The sequence below is a fragment of the Vombatus ursinus genome, unplaced genomic scaffold (assembly GCF_900497805.2).
Source record: "Vombatus ursinus unplaced genomic scaffold, bare-nosed wombat genome assembly UNPS02014847.1, whole genome shotgun sequence".
Lineage (NCBI taxonomy): Eukaryota > Metazoa > Chordata > Mammalia > Diprotodontia > Vombatidae > Vombatus > Vombatus ursinus.
The window spans coordinates 22996565-23013762 of record NW_020954625.1 but is presented as its reverse complement, the minus strand read 5'-3'; the positions used below and the strand labels follow the sequence as shown (position 1 = coordinate 23013762).

The 17198-nt window shown below is 47.2% G+C and overlaps 1 protein-coding gene and 1 long non-coding RNA gene across 5 annotated transcripts in view; one reads left to right on the top strand and one right to left on the bottom strand.

Annotated features, from left to right (window-relative positions):
• SGMS1 (sphingomyelin synthase 1) overlaps positions 1-17198 on the top strand; it is a 95275-nt gene that overhangs the window by 42053 nt on the left and 36024 nt on the right. The gene's annotated exons all lie outside the window — the stretch shown is intronic.
• On the bottom strand, positions 10530-13446 carry LOC114026834. The gene is made up of 3 exons (XR_003567173.1): positions 13344-13446; positions 12771-13035; positions 10530-10635 (listed from the first exon to the last, which is right to left on the bottom strand). It is a non-coding gene; the product is annotated as an uncharacterized LOC114026834 (long non-coding RNA).

Below are 17198 nucleotides of genomic sequence, written 5' to 3'. Positions count from 1 at the left end.
TTTAGCCCTGTTTGCCTCGGTTCTTCATCTGTAAAATGGGCCCGAGAAGGAAATGGCAAAGCACCGCGGTATCTTTGCCAAGAAAACTCCTAACGGGTCGCCAAGAGCCGGACACGACTGAAGGACTGAACAGCCACAGTCCTGTGCCCCGGCTGTGCTCTGTAGCGATCACCTTCTTTATTGTGTCTCACGCACAAGGATGATTGGGTCTCACCTTCTGTTCCCAGAGATACGCCCTTCGTATTCTCCTGTTAGAATTTAAGCTTCTTCCATATCCCTAGTGTCCCAGGAGAGGGCCTGGCACACAGTAGGTGGGTAAGAAATGCTCTCTGATGAGGTAGATCAGTGCCTCTGCTCATGCTGTTTTCTTTGCCCGGAACGTCCTTCCCTCCCTCAACTCACTTGTTCCATTTTTACCGTTCCTTTAAAATTCCACTCCACGGTGACCTCGTCTAGCCCTCCCGGCCCATTTGCTGCGCCCTGTCCTGGCCACTGAACTTGCAGCCCACAGATAAACAAGGTTGCTCCCTCAGGTGCAGCCGGAATCATCTGTTTCCTGCCTCCGCTGTCTGCCATCTTGGAATGGTGATTCCACCAGTCTCTCGCTACTTCCACGTCTTGGGTCCCCTGGCCTCCTTCCAGCTTCACCCCAAGGGCTCCTGCCTTCGAGAGGCCCTCCTGGTCCCGCCTGGTGCAGCTCGAGACTTCTCCTTGAAGGTTACCTTACACCTGCTCTGCCTGTGAAAATGCCCGTCTCTATATACTTGTTTTCATGTTGTCTCTTCCGTTAGACTGGGAGCTCCCTGAGGGCAGGGGCTGCTTTTGCCTTTCCTTGCATCCCACGTGCTTGGCACAGTGCCTGTCAGTGCGTCATCCATTTATTAAGTGTTTACCATGCTTGTGGTTAGGGTTAGCACTGACCTACCCTCTCCCACCCAGTCTTCGTCCTCTTTCCCCCTTCCCCCTTCCCTCAATCTCATCAAATCTAAACTCTTGATTTGACTCTGGGAAGTCGCGTTTATTTTGACTCTCTAGGGTCCACTTAATAGCACTTGGTGGTTTTTTGGGCGTGTTTGTGTTTGAGGATCTGTGTATCTCTTCCCATCCTACCAGCCTCTAAGCTGGGTAAGGGGCCGCGTCTTTGCCAAGCTGTTGTCCTAGCTCTGAACACAGCGTCCTGTCCGCAGAGTTGAGTAAACATCTCTGAAGTACATCCTGGCCAGCTTTCTCTTTATAACAAAGAAATACATTGTTGTCATGTTCAACTCTTTGTGCCCCTTGGACTGTATCACGCCAGTGCTGTCCATGGGGCTTTCCTGGCAGACGTTGGAGTAGTTTGTCATTTCCGTCTCCAGCTATGACAAAGAAATACAGTTAGTCAAGCCCAGAGAACACCATGAGCAGTTATGGTGGTGTATGCCCCATTCTGTCCCCCTAGCCACCCACCCCCAGTTTTTCCTCACACGTTCAGCTCCTTGCTGTGGAGGTCACCTGGGTACATTTCATTGCAGACCTGCCTTGGCATTTTGAGTTAGCCATCACTGATGGATCCACAGTTATCTAACAGTGAGCAAACATGCTGGAGACAGGCCAGGGATATTTATTTTTCATGTGTTGGTGAGAACCTTTGATGTGTCAGGAGCAAAGTTCATGGGACTTCTTGTTTGAGTAATTAGTAACCTGCTTCAGAAAAGCCCTTTCCTCTTTGGCTAGCTTGCCTGCTGACACCTACACACCCTTTGTTATATCTTGGTGGTTTATAACCATTGACGAGGGAGATGTTATGCGCCGGCAATTCCCTAACTGGGTTGCGGCATATCTGGAATATCTTGGGCTTCTTCAGGTCCCTGGGGACCTTTGACATGGTAGCCCAGTATCCTTAGCGAGAGAATCAGTGAGGTCTGGTGGGGCCAGGAGGATGTCAATTCCAGGCTTGCCCATGAGACCCTGGCCAGGTCTTTTCAGGGCCTGAGGTCCAAAAGGGAGTCAGGACGTCCGCCCAAGCCTCTCCTCCAGCCACATAGCTCCGGGTCGGCTCCTGTTGGACCCTTCCTGGAATCTCTCCCCTGCCTCTGATTTCACAGCATATTCAGACCCCACCCTTGCAAGCCCCTTCGTCATATACATTTGTCTGTGTGCTTCGTATGTGTTCCTGTTCTGACTCTGAGCTGCTGACCGCCCTGAGCCAATGCTGTGTCCAAAGGAGTCATTTCCCTCGGACTTGAGAGCGTGACGTGGGCCCAGGACAGCTCACAGATCAGTTTGAAGAGGGCTTTTCCTGCAAAGACCCTGTGAGGGAATCAGCAAAAAAATCAGATGGATCTCATTTTAGAAAGAGGGAAACGTCTGGCCTCTTTGTACAGAAAGCTCACGAGGGGAGAGGTGATATTTAATCTGCCTGTTTGGGGAACAAAGTTTAACGTGAAGGAAGGCCAGAACGAAGAATGACTGTTGTCTTCCAAGTTGAGTAACTTACTTAAAAACAACAACTTTTAAAAATGTGATCGATCGAAAGTATGGTATGAAAGGTGGGGGTAGGTGTGCGATAAGCTGAGCCCAAATCCATTCTTATTTAACATCAGGATGGGTCTTTTTAACTTCTCTTTAGATACAGAGATACGTCCTTTTTGTAGGTGTAGAGTGGGAAGGGTCTCCCAGATACTGTCATCTCGTTGAACCCCCTCGTTTTACAAATGAAGAAACTGAGGCCCGAAAGGGGACACGGTACCCAACATCTCACAGCTTGTAAACGTTCAGAGGTGAGATTTGAACCCAGGACTTCCTGAGTCTGGGTTCAGGGTGGCTGCTGCTTCTGCCCATCAGTCAAGAAGTATTAAGTGTCTACCGTGTACCAGGCACTGTGCTCGGTGCTGGGGATAGTGGTACGGAGAGTGAAATGATTCCAATAGAGGAGACGGTGAATTCATAAAATTATATGTAGCAGAAATATAGTCAGCAAATGCGGTAATAATAGCTATTATAGGATGGCTTGAGTTTCGAAAAGTATTTGCATTTTAAGGCATTGTTCAGAGAAAGGGTCTGTAGGCTTCACCAGACTGCCGTAGGGGTCCATGCCACCAAAAGGGGTAAGCACCTCCGCTTCGCACTGAGGGAGGTGATTCCTTGGTTGTTGTGGGCTGTCCTGGGCAGACCCCACCTGGACGTTGTGTTCATTTGTAGAAGGAAATTCACCTGTTATCATTCACCCCCAGAAGGGAGACAAGAATCGTGGTGGCAAGGTCTTCTGAGCGTTGATTAAAGTCACAGTTTTTTTTGGGGGGCTCCTAGAAGAGAAGACTTGGGGGGCGTATGACAGCAGACGGCTTAATCTCCTTGTTCCCCAAAGCAGAGCTGGGATGCCCTCATGGCATCCCATTCAGGGGATGGTAACTCCCCTGGACTTCATTGGCCTGCCGGCAGCCAGCTCCGAATCTGCCTGCATTTGGTGCTGGCCGGCTCTCCTTCTGACCCATGTCCCAGCTCCAACCCTAGACCGCAGACCTGGAAAGATCATCGTCGCAGAGCTGGAAGGGGCCTTAGAGAGGCCGTCTTAGTCCTGTGGCCTCATTTTACGGAAGAGGAAGGAGAGATTCAGTAGTTGAGTGACAGAGCCAGCGTTTGACCCTTCAGTACAGCCCTCTTTCCTCCTCGCTCTCCCCAGCCTCTTGGCTTCTGGCCCAGCCTTCAACACGGCCCTGATCTCCTTGTCACTTCGTTCCAGCCTGTTGGGAGATTGCAGTCCCCTCCTATCTTGCCTGCCCACCATGATGCCTTCAGGCTTTAGTTCCAGGACCCAGCATGACTTCCATTCTTCCCAGGCCCGGATGTTTTTTTACGGCTGAGAAATGATTCTCATATTCCAGCCTCAGAACTCTTCAGGGGGCAGGAATTCTGGGACAAGCACCAAATTACCTCCAGCCCCTTTTAAAGACTAGAGCTGTCATTTAAGCCCTTAGACACAAATCCTGTTTCTCTGCTGACTTCCCTGAAGAAGCAGAATTATTTGCAGGCCTTATGCTTTAATTCGAGAAAGTCTGTCATTATAACACAGTATTCTGTGGTAAGTATCTTAAAATTTATCCCCTCCGCCCAACTCCCCCTTCCCTTCCAGTAAAGCTGTTCAATCCCAAATTTGGAAATGGCTTAAGTGGCCTCTAGGCCTGTGGCATAAAAAAGGACTTAGACGTTTTGTTACCAGCCAGATAAATGACATGAGTTGTTTCTGCTCAGCGAGGACAGCAAAAACATTTTTCTGAAGATTAGAATTCAGCTCTATTTTCCTATTGTGTCATTTTTTCTTCACGGACTGTGTCGGAACCCAGGGCCTCATCTTCATCCAGTCTATGCTGATTTCTAAGATGTGTGATTTTTCTTCCTGTGGGTTACTCCCTCTACCAATCTAGATGGTGCTCTTTCTAGAGCTGAGGGGGTGATTTTCTTAGTTTTTTTTTCCTTTCCAGCCCCAAACTCGCCCCCCACTCCCTTGCACCCACCTTCTCCAAACTTAGCTGCGCTGGTGTAGAGATAAGAGGAGCCTATTCTGGAATTGGGCCTGAACCTGAAGCATCTCTGTGATAGCGCAGTTCATGAGAATGCAGGGTCCTGCTCCTGGGCCTCCTCTTTCTCCATCTCCCCCCTCACCCCAGGCCTCCACGACACTTCCTGGCCATCTCTCCACCATGCTGTTTCCCTATGTTCTGCCATGAGAGTGTAAGATTCTTAAAGGCAGGTAACTGGCTTCCTTATTTTTTTATATCCCAGCACTTAGGCAGAAAGCCCGGCACAGATACATTCATCTATCTATCCATCTAGCCATTCACCCATCCATCTAGCCATCCACTTATTCATCTGCCCATCCATCCATCCATCCGTCCATCCATCTGTCTCTCCATTCAAGTTTGAAGAGGGCTCATCAACTACTCACCAGGGAAGATTGGATTTTTTTGGTCAAATTTTTCTAAAGTGAGAAATAAAATGCACAAATACTTGTTAAGAGGGTGTATCTAGACAATAGTTAATAAATTGGTGGTGTGACCTGAGAGCCACCCAAAGCTAACAGAATCTTATTTATTTATTTTCAAGTATGTGTGTACATATATATATGTGCGTGTGTGTGTGTATATACCTATAGATACAGATTGATATAGCCTTCCTTGTAAGCTCCTTGAGGGGGAGGGACTGTTGCAATTTTTTCTTAGTTTCCTCAGGACCCAGCACACAGTAGGTGCTTTAAAATGCTTGCTGATGTATTCCTTAAGCCGTAGTGTCTGGAATGAGGGCGTGATAGAGACCCCTTGTACTGTGTCCTGGAAGCCCCCATGTGGGCATCAGGTAAACTTCCAGAAGGAAATTGACAAGTTGTTTGCTTTTCAGTCCATCAGCACCCATTTACTAAGTGCCTACTATGTGCCAGGCCCTGGGCTAAGCCCTGGGGTTACAAAGAAAGGCTGAAGCTTGGGCGCTGCCCTCCAGGAGCTCCCATTCTAACGGAGGAGAGGGCAAGCGAACAGCGTTCACATACACGATTTGTACTTTGTAGAGGAGAGGGGATCTCAGTGGGAAGAGCATGAAGGGCTTGGGGAGGGCAAATGGGGAAAGGTCAGGAAAGCTGGGGGGGGGCTCAGAGGAGAGCACTCCAGGCCGGGCAGCCTGGGGCCAGGCTCACCTGACCCTTCCCAGCTAATGGAGTCTCAGGCAGCCCTCTAAGGCTCATCTGCTGCGGTGTAGGTGCCTGGAGCCTTCTGCGGCCAGGGGGTGCAGTGGGAGAGCCCTCTGTCTGGCCTGGCCTGGCCATAGGAAGACCTGATTCAGATCCGGCCCAAGGCACTTCCTAGGTGTGTGGCCCTGGGCGAGTTATTCTGTCTGCCTCAGTTTTCTCAACTGTAAAGTGGGGGGATGTAATAGCCCCTCCTTCCTGGGGTTGTTGTGAGGATCAAATGAGATAATACTTATAAAGCGCTTAGTGCATAGTAGGTGCTATGTAAATTTTAGCTATTATTGTTTTCTGTCGCCATAATTACTTCCATTTACCGTTCACATTTTTCTTTGTTTTTAAGGAAAACAGCCTCTGAAACTTTGGACAGATTTTCTTTTAAGGTGGGTAGAAAAGACAGTGAATGGAGAGACAGCACAACGTCTTGCCTTGGAGCGAGGAAGGCCTGGGGTCACGTGTGACCTCTGACCCTGAGGTGCCCTGAGCAGGTCATTTCGCTAACCGCCCAGTGACCGCAAGACCAGCTCTCTGAGGCCCAGAGGAGAGGCTGACGTGTAGTGGTGGAGTGCGGCCCCCTCCCCGATGAAATCCTAGATAGGTCTGGACCAGAAGAGGGAAAGAACAGGAATTATTTTTCTGCCGGGGACTTGGCTGTCTAGTCAAGGGTCTGAGGGGCGAGTTCGAGTGTCTGATGCTGCGGACAGCTGCGCTCTCTTTGATCGGTGTTCTTCCAAATGAATCTCATTATTTTTTCTAATTCTATAAAATAATTTTTTGGCAGTTTGATTGGTGTGGCACTGAATAAGTACATTTATAGATGTTAGTGCAGAAGCGGGGAGGCCTTGCCCGCGGTAGCAACAAACTACAGCTTGTGTGGAGATGCGACGGCACAGCCTCAGATTAAACACTTGGACAGGTCATTTTCGTTCAGTATCAGAGCTCCGAGTTCACCATTTTTTCTTTTTTATTTAAACACATTTTTGTTAATATTTTTTGTTAAGGGATCACTAACATTTCCCCCATATTCCCTTCCCCTTCTTCCCTCAGAGAGACATTTTATAGAATTTTTTTAAAAAATTAAGAAAAGGAGGAATAAGTGGAAAAATATTGGCTCCAAGTGGGCCAGTACATTTTTAAAAATCTGAAGATGAGGAAGATTTGAGTTCGTGACTGTGCCTCTCAGAGGGAGTGTGGGGATGACGGCTTTGCGGGGGTCTTCTTTGGGGCTGTAATTTTTCAGCATTCGTTCTCTGTTGTTTTCTGGTGGCTGGCCTTCATTATGTATCACTGACTTGGCACGGACTGCTTACTTCATTCTCTTATCAGTTCACATAACTCTTCCCAGGCTTCTCTGTATTCATGACACCCTTCATTCCTTTGTTGTTTCAGTTGTGTCTGACTCATTCTGGCCCCATTTTGGGATTTTCTTGGCTAAACTGTTGGCCATTTCCTTCTCCAGCTCATTTTACCGATGAAGAAACTGAGGCAGACAGGGTGCAGTGACTTGCCCAGGGTCACACTGCTCCTAAGTGTCTGAGGCTGGATTTGAATTCAGGTCCTCCTGGCTCTATCCACTGTGCCACCCAGCTGCCCCAGTAATACTCCATTACCTTTGTTATCTCAGTTTGTTTAGCCATTCCCCATTCCCCGGCCAGCTATTTTGTTTTCCATTCTTCACTCCCACAAAAAGTGCTGCTGGAAATATTTTGATGTATATAGAGCCTTTCTTTTTATCAATGACCTGCTTGGAATATTTGCCCAGCAGTGACGTCTCCAAGGTCAGATGGTGTGGACCCGTGGGCCATTTTATTTGTACAGTTGTGAAGGTGTATAATATCCAACGGAGGAGTAGGGTTTTTTCCTGGAGGTCGTAGGGGGCCAATGAGGCTGAAGCAGGGCAGAGCTCAGAGGCCCAGAGAGCTCTTTGGGTCTAGTCCTTGGACCAAGTAACTGAACCTCGGGGAGGGGAAATGCGACGACCCGTCAGTTCGCGAGTCGAGCCCGTGTCATCTGGATGCCAAGTCCAGGGTTCTCTCCTCCACACCCCAGCTGTGTCTCTGGCTCCTACTGCCTGCTGGGTTATTCCTGGCTTCTGAAAAATGTGTTTTCAAATTCACTGTGAGATAACATCACCCAGTGTTTAAATCCTGGCCGGGAGACAGAAGCTCAGGTCCCATTTGTCATCCATTCGTCATCTCAGGGAATGACAGTGTAATAGGAACATGATAATTTTTTTAGTTCCCATCTGTAAAATGTAGATGAATATGAATATCCACACTTCTTAGGGACGGTGTAGACATTGACTAGAAAAGATATAAAGTTAGATAGAAAAACTGTACCCCATTTTATCATGTTATGATTTTCTACAGTGTTTAGTATGGAGTAAGTACTGGATAAAATGCTTTTTTCATTCATTTTCATTAATCCAGTATGGTTTATGTGGATAGATAACTGTGATTTTTAAAATTCCAAATCATGGAAAATAATATCTTCCGTCTATAGCCTCTCAGTAACTCTTATCCAGAAAGTTTGATTTGTAAGTATTAAAGGATTTTAGGGGTCAGGCCTAGAGAGTCCCTTAAAGATAGAAGACTAAATCCAAAATTGCTTTGGGACACTACGTTGGACTCCTGGGAGAGCCGGAGGAACCTTTTCTAAAAAGACGCTTTAAATTAAAGCTTCCTTTAATGACCAGATCCCAGCCCTTCTGTAACATGAGGCATAGTAAAGTCTGCTGCTCTCTATATTTCAGAAGCTTTTTGTCCCACGTACTTTGGAGATTCTGAGGATTTGCTTTGGCGACATTTATTAAAAGCGTCATTCTTAAATTTTTACAGGTCAGTGTTCTGTCTGGGTGATTGTAGGCACCAGGTGTGTGTCGATGACGTTGTTATTATATAACTAGGTGACACAGTGGATAGAGGTCCTGTGTCCAAATCCGGCCTCAGACACTCACTAGCTTAGCAAGTCAGTTAACCTCTGTCTGCCTCAGTTTTCTCATCTGTAAAATGAGGATAATGACTCCACCCACTTCCCAGGGTCCTTGTGGAGATCCAGTGAGGTAATATTTGTAAAACACTTAGCATATCCAGGGGCAACAGTCTCGTACACCCACGTGGTTTTCATTTCTTCTACTCATTCTCTATATTTTAAACGTCTTTCTTTCTCTGAATCTTCAGAGATTATGTGTATTCGGTATGATGGCGGGTTTTGCAATTTTTTGTTCTTAGATTTCTGTAGATCCATGTCACAGACCCAGGTGGTTGCGGACAACAGGCCTCTCTGTGCTGACGGTCAAGTCCTGGTGGAGTGATTTGGGGTTTGTATTTCGTAGAATGGGAGCTTGTTGACCGTTAGTTTATAGAGGATGACAGCCTTGTGGTGCAGAGTTCTGGCCTCATAGATGCAGAGTTTTCACCAGGTCAGTGCATGCTCTGCACTTATCAGTCAGTTCAAGGAACAAAGGTTATTTAACTTTTTTGGAATTTCTGGGAACGGTGCCGTTATCCTGATCCTGCCAGCACCAGTGTGTAAACAGATTTGCGAGGTTTGCCCATGGGGGGGGTATTGCTCCTGGAGGGGCTGTTAATTCCACGTTTTTCAGTTCTGTGAGACCAAGTGTTTTTGTACATTTTAAACCTATTTTTGTATGTTCCGAGAACACCTATCTCCTCTCTATCCTTGCTGTTATTGTCCTATTCTGAGGACTTTGTGCTTGGATTAGATTTTTTTTGTTTGTTTGTTTTTTGCTTTTTGGTGAGGCTATCGGGATTAAGTGATTTGCCCACTGTGTGAAGGGTCACACAGCAAGTAAGTGTCAAGTGCCTGAGGCCGCATTTGAACTCAGGTCCTCCTGACTCCAAGGCCAGAGCTCTGTCCATTGTGCCACCTAGCTGCCCCTGAGCTTGGATTAGTTTTGAATAGACCCTGTTTTCATACTCCTTCAGGGCTAGATAGTGACTTGATTTATGTTTATAACAGCGGAGATCTTGAGTTTGGCCTTTTGGCCCTTTTAAGATCCAGGATGAGAGCTGAGTCAGTGGCCAAGAAGAACCTTTGGAATTGTTTAGATCAGGGACCCTCTAGGTCCTCAAGTGGGGCCCTTTGACCAAATCCAAACTTAACAGAACAAATCCTCTTAAGAAAAGGATTTGTTCTGTAAAACCTGGGGCTGCCCCCAAGGACCACATGTGGCCTGGAGGGGTGGGCAGGTTCCCCATCCCTGGTTTAGATGGTGTGAAACTGATTAGAAGTCAGAGAAGAGGGTGGTCCTCTCCCTGTCTGTCTCCACCCCTGGCCACGCCCCTCAAGGTTAGAATTGCTGTTTTTTGGGGCAGGAAGTGATGAAAACAGATGCCTGTGTGGTAATCGAGCCTGCCCCCAACGCTGGCCTGCAACAGACATGTTCAAGCCAGTGTGTTGAAGCAAGCATCTTGTATTTCTAAGGCCGGGCTACTGATGGAAAAACCGGATTTACCCGGAGAAGCTTAGGTGTCTGCTCTGTCTGTAATGAATCTCTCCTCCGCTTCCATCTGTCCACAACTGGTATTATTCTTATCTGTGGACATGTTTATCCTGCGCCCCTCAGGTAAGATTGAAACTGCCACGAGGTCAGTGGCAATAAAACTATATAATATAAATAAAATGAAAATATGAAAAATAAGGCCCCCTCCTGCCCCCTCAATTATTATCTTTTTACAAATTCCAAACTTCCACCAAAGAAAACAGTCATTTCCATATGCAAAGTTAAACAGCAGAAGGATTGTACATGAAATGTAGATTTATGTACATCTCACTTTTCTTTTGAAGTATACGAGAGGTTCACCTGGTAGTTTTCAAAACTGTCCTGCTTGTCGATGCTTCTCTCTTGCTGTCTCTCTCTGTTCTTTTCTGGGCATCTTTTATAAAGATCCCTAAATGTCCTTAAAAAAAAACAAAAAAACAAAACATTGCTACCCTATTTGTATCTTTCCCTGTTCGTTAGAAGAAAAGAAAAAGAAAAACAAAGCCTTTGTAACAAATAGGGCAGGGACTTGGCCAGGTTTTGTCTTTGTATTCCGGAGGGCTTGGCACATACTAAATTAAAGATAAATATTGAATACATACTTCATGCCTTGAATGAATGAATGAGTGGTCAAATGAAGAAATATTGGCCTCTGCTATGTTTTAGACTCTCAGGGAACTGCTTTCTGATAAAGTGATGCTAGGTCTTTTTTTTGTTTTTTTAAATAAAATTTTATAGGTATCTTGTGAGTTTTTTTAATACCACCAAAATTTTCCCCAGTATCCCGTTCCTGTTCTAGGTAGCCACCCCATATAAAAAATAATATTTTTAAAGAAAAAAAAAGAAAATGAAGATAATAGAAATCAGTGAAACTGATAAGTACATCATATTCACCTGAAAACAAGGGCAATGTACAACATTCATGGACTTTCCAGCTTGGGGTGGGGGAGGGAATATCTCCTCCCCTTTGCTTGTTCTTTGTAATTTTGCAGCATTCCCTTTGGATTTTCTTTTGTGAGTCTGTACATTGTAGTCATTTGTATGTACTATTTTCTTGGCTTTGCTTACTTCACTCTGCATCAGTTGGTGTAAATCTTTCCAGCCTTCTCTGCACTCTTCATTTACCGCTTCTTACAACTCAGTAATATTCCATCACATTCATGGACCACAATTTGTCCAGCCATTCCCCAGTCGAGGGGCATCTGTTTAGTTAACAATTCTTTGCTCTCACAAAAAGTGCTGCTATATGTGTATTCGAACTTTCTTCTTCCCAGGGTCCTCATTAGGATATGTTGAGTAGTGGAACCTCTGGGTCAAAGGGTGTCTGTATTTTAATCACTTTATTTGCATAATGGGCTACTTGGTACTGTGGATAGATTACTTAAACTTAGAATCAGGAAGACCTGAATTTAAATTTGAACTCAGATGCTTACAGGCTGTGTGGCTTTGCAGGCCACTTAATCTCTGCCTGCCTCAGTTTCCTCATCTATAAAATGGTGATAATAATAATATCTAACTTTTAGGATCGTTATGAGGATCAGGTGAGATGATTTAAGTAAAATGTTTTGTAAAATAATTCCAAATTATTTCCCCAGATGACTGAAATGATTCATAGCTCTACCAACAATGCACCAGTGTACCTATCTTTCCACAGCCCCCTACTATATAAACTGTTCCCATTTTATTATTTTTGCCAATTTCTAGGGTGTAAGGTGAAACCTCAGGGTTGTTTTGATTTGCATTTTTCTTATTATTAGTGATTGTGAGCATTTTTTCATGTGACTATTAATAATTTGTGATTCTTTTGGGAAGAATTTGTTAATATCCTTTGACTAGTTTTCTAATGGGGAATGGCTTTGCCCTGTTGGACACCAGGAAAGGCAGAAAACAAGCATTTATTAAGTGCCCTGCACTGCGCTAAATGCTCCACAAAGCTTTGAAGCTTTCCAAAGATAATCTCATTGGATTCTCACAAGCCATTATCAGAGAAGTTTAATACAAAAAAGATGTTTCCCCTTTTTTATCCTAGGCGTGCATTAGTTTTGTTTGTGCAGAAGCTTTTCAGTTTCATGTAATCAGTTACCTATTTTATCTGGGGTGATTGCCTCTCTCCCTTGTTTGGTTACGAATATACCCCCTCCCACCCGTGTGAAAGGTACTCGATCTTTTCCTCTTTTAATTTTTTTTGTGGTTTGAGCTTTAATATTAAAGTCATGTATTTATTTAGAATGTGTTGTGGCCTGTGGTGAAAGGTGTTGGTCTGAGCCTAATTTCTGCCAGAATTGTTTCCAGTTTTCCCAGAAATTTTAATCAGATTGGGCATTTTTTCCTTAATAATTGACATTGCTCAGTTTATCAAGCACTTGAGTTCCATTATTTCCGATATTCCCTTGTGCGCGCGTGCTCTCTCTCTCTCTCTCTCTTTCTCTCTCTCCCTCCCTCCCTCCCTCTCCCTCTCCCCACTCCTCTCCTTCCTCTTCTCTTCCCGCCTCCCCCTCCCCCTCCCCCTCCCCCTAGCACTTAAAGCATGCCAGGCCCCAATGTAGATGTTACCTTAGCTGGTGTCCAAAGGTTGCTCTGGCCAGAAGCCCTCATCGCCCAGTAGCCAGCTTAGTGATGAGCCTCCTGGAATGTAGCTGGTCCTTGTGTGAGAAATCTGGAGTCTGCCTGGGTGCTTGTGCATGAAACCTGTCCGACTTGGTGGCATCTGCCAGGTCAGGTCAGTTCAGCAGACACTAAGTGCCTAGCCTACTGCTAGTGGAGAAGGAATCCCTGCCCTCCTGGAGCTTGCATTCTTCCCCATGGGGTGGAGCAGGGCCTAAGGCAAGTACAGGTACAGATAAATGCACAGAGGGGGTGGGGGCTGGGGTATGGAATCAGGAAGGGCTCAGGTAGGATGGGGGCATCTGAGCTGTGCTCTGATGGGAACCAAGGACTGATTCCCCACTCTTAACAACAACAGCGATAAGGATAGCCAACATTTACGTTTAAGATTTGCAAAGGACTTAACAAATAATCTCATTTGGGAGGCAAGTGCTATTATTATCTTCTTTTTATAGATGAGGAAATTGAGGCAGACAGAAGTGAAATGACTTGTTCAGGGTCAGAGGTAGGATTTGAACTCACGTCTTCCTGACTCCAGGCCCGGTGCTCTGGTCACGGTGGCGCCTCCTGACTGCTGCCTAGACTTTCTGGCAGCACAGCTATTAAGAGACCGGGTTCAGCTACACACTCTGCAACGGTTTTAGAGGACATAACTGTCGGACAGAACTGTCGGGGGGAGCGTCCTATATTTTGTAAACAATCAGGTCACGTGTTATTTGCGAAAAGTTTCACTTTCCACACGTGTCCATGTGTGTCTGCTACCTTCTCTCCGTCCGGTGCAGACGTTGCCTGGTTCTGTCGGGGTAATCATTAAATCAACAATTCCGATGCTCTTGAAGCGGATTTTGACCTTTGTCACTATAGCTTACACATGCTCAGGTGTTTCACAGAAATGTCACAAGGAAGCTGTGCTTTGCGGAAGCATGTGGTGGGGCTGTTTTTAACAGTGTGTAATTCCTGTGGTCATTTAACAAGCGATGAACTCTGCCTGGTGGACCGAGAAGTCCCTGGGAGCGAGTTTTCAGAAGGAACCAGGGCTCGCAGCAGCTGACGAGCAAGCCGCCGGGGTCCCTGGCTTCGTGCCCTCTGGTCGCAGAGGCTCTGGTGGGCACGGCGACATCCCCGAGGACGGTGTGTGTAAGAATGCTTGAACCCCAGTGGATCCTTCAGTGAAGAGAAGTCTTGCCTTATCAAATCTCCATCCAGGTGATTACGGCTCAACCCATGTACAACCCAGGGACCTCATTAGGCCTGATGGTTTCAGCTGCTGTAGAGTCATGGCCAGAATGCAGAAACTTTCGAGAAGTCCACCAGTCCAGTTTGACAGATGAGGAAGCCGGGTGGTGTAATGGAGAGGCCTGGGTTCGAATCTAGCCCCTGGCACTTAGGCCAGCCCTGTAAGCTGGGGGCATCACAAGATCTCAGAGGTGGGAGTTAGGCAGTTTAACCCGTAATAGACAAATCATCCCTGTGCAGCTCCCTCGACCAAGGTTCCGTCCTCAGCCAGAGCGGAAAGGGCTCTGGATTTGGATTTGGGCACGTCGCTGCACCTCTGGCTCTCTGGGCCTCAGTTTTGGGTGTTTTGTTCAGTCGTTTCAGTTGTGGCCAATTCTCTGTGACCCCACTTGGGCTGTTCTTGGCAGAGACGCTGGAGCGGCTGGCCATTTCCTTCTCGAGCTCATTTGACAGATGAGGAAACTGAGGCAAACAGGGTGCAGTGACTTGCCCAGGGTCACACTGCTCATACGTGTCTGAGGCTGCATTTGAACTCAGGAAGAGGAGTCTTCCCAACTCCAGGCACTGTGCCACCTCTCTGCCCCAACAAAAACTGGTGCTGTTGTTGATATTTACTAGCTGTGTGACCTTGGACAAGTCCCTTCCCTTCTCTGGTCCTCAGTTTCCTTGTTGGCATGATGAGGGCGTTGGCCCGGATGGCCGGCCCCAGAGGTGCCTTTGGTCTCAAAGCTGTCATCTGAAGTCATTGACCCCTCCGTGCTCCAGCCATTTTCTGCAGGAGAGATGCTGGAGGAAGGCCTTCACCGGGTTCAGAGCAAGGGTCATTGGTCTGTCGTTATCCTCATCACCAACGAGGAAGTGGAGGCCGCTCGCTGATGGCTCCCCAGGGACGCCGACAGGGAGTCGGGTCACTGGCGTTGTGGTCGTTTCTTCCCTCTCTTTGCCCGTCCCCGTGGCTGCCCCCACTCCTTCCGTCCTGAATGAGGACTCGGGCTCCAAGCCAGCCGGGGAGAGGGGCCGAAGGTGGGAGGGCGGAGGTCGGTGGCCGGCCAGATGAGAGCCGGCAACCTGGAGCTCTCGGCTCGGGTTCCTCAACTGACTCATTTGGGATGCTTTCACATTTGCCTGCTTTTCAGAATAAGAGGTGGGAGAAAAATGTCCCAGTGTTGAATCTATTTTTTTATATTAAGATTAGTCAAAGGATGCTGAGTGGTTTTCGTTTTCTCTCCTCAGTCAGTGGTGCCTCCTCTCCCCTCCCCCAAATTTGCCTGGCTTAATAATGCGAATCACTGTCGATTCCAGTAATGGTTGTGGTGGCAATGCACAGCAGGGCTCTTTGCACATCTCCCATGGGATCGCCCATTGGATTACTCTTCGTTTGTGTCATGTGTGCTGATCTGATCTCCTTACCGGAGTGGAAGGTCCTTTCTGACTGTGCCAGCCTTCTTCTCTGTTATGTCCCCCAGCACCTCGCACAGGGCTCTGTAAATATTCCCTTCCTGATTGATTTAATGCACGCGCACACACACACACACACACACACACGCACACACACACACACGCACACACTCACTCACACACACTCATGCACACATATGCGCGCGCGCGCACACACACACACACACACACACACTCGCACGCTCCCTCTCCTTTTCCTCTCCTCTCCTCTCTCACCCACTGTCTTGGGTTGGGGGAATGCAGCAGGCTTATGGAGTTGATTTGGAATGAGTTGACCTGGGTTAAAATCCAGGCCACCTGTGTGATCTCAGACAAATCACTCCACATCTCTGTTCCTCATTTCCATGTCTTTAAGATGAGGGAAATGGACCAGGTCATAGAATCAGTGGATTTCCAAACTGGAAGGGATGTTAGTAACTTAGGCGTCCAGCCTGAAACTCCTGGAGAGTGTGTCTGACGAGTGGTCAGTCGGCTGGCCGGTCACCCTGCCTCTGTCTGAAGAGCTCCGTGGAAGGGAAATCTATTTCCTCCCTCTCCAAGGCAGCCTGTTCTGTGTTAGAGTGACTCACCTGTTACGCAGCCTAAATCCGCCTCAGTTGTCCTCCCAGCCCCGCCTCGGTCCAAGCTGGGGACAAACAGAAGAGGACTCCTGTCTCTTCCAACGACAGCCCTTCACACGCTTGGCCGCCATCTTGTCTCCCTCTCCCGGCTGCACATCCCCACTCCCTTCACTCAGTACCCCATCACCTGTATCTCCACCTTCCTGTCTAATACAAAATCTCTTCATGTAGCACTAATTAGCTTTGAGTACACATTTTTTTTTTTTAGTCAGTCTTAGTTCTCTCAGAAGCACAGTAATCAGCTGTTTTAGCGTGGCCTTGCACATTGAAGTACTGGTGGAGAAGCCACGTGCTGGCTAATTTACTGGTCAGTGATGGATGCTGGTCAAACCATTCTGACGGTGTGCCAGTGGTGGCTCCACAGACAGAACCCCCCCCCCCCCCCACCAACCCCACTCTGGGGATTTCTGCCCACGCCATCAGCTACGTTGGTCCCAATGTAGTGGTGGAGAAGCGCCTGGTGTGGGGGGCCGCCTCCCCATCTGGGCAAGAAGTATCCACACCAGACTTGGGTAAACATTTTTCATCTCTTGTTCACAAAGGGAAGCCGGGCGTCACCTGGCTGGAGGCACTTTTCATTTCAAGGGTGAGTATAATCTTGGCATTCTCTGCACAAAATCCATATGAGAGATGGTAAAAGAAAAAAAAAATCAGCAGGCCATAACATCGGTCTAGCTCTGTTGAGTAATTCTTATAATAGAACAAAAGAAAGGAAACTCCCAGATGTGAAAGGACAACTTTGCCCTCCAGAGCCTGGGAAGGCTGCCTGTCTAGCTCCTTGAACTCAGTCCACAGGTCCTGACTACTGATAGTAGTAGTAGCAGTAGCAGTAGTAGTAGCAGTAACAGCAGTAGTACTGATAGTAGTAGTAGCAGCAGTAGTACTGATAGTAATAGTAGCAGCAGCAGTACTTATAGTAGTAGTAATAGTAGTAGTAGCAGCAGCAGCAGTAGTAGTAGTAGCAGTAGTAGTAGCAGCAGTACTTATACTAGTAGTAATAGTAGTAGTAGCAGCGACAGTACTTATAGCAGTAGTAGTAGTAGAAGCAGCAGCAGCAGTACTT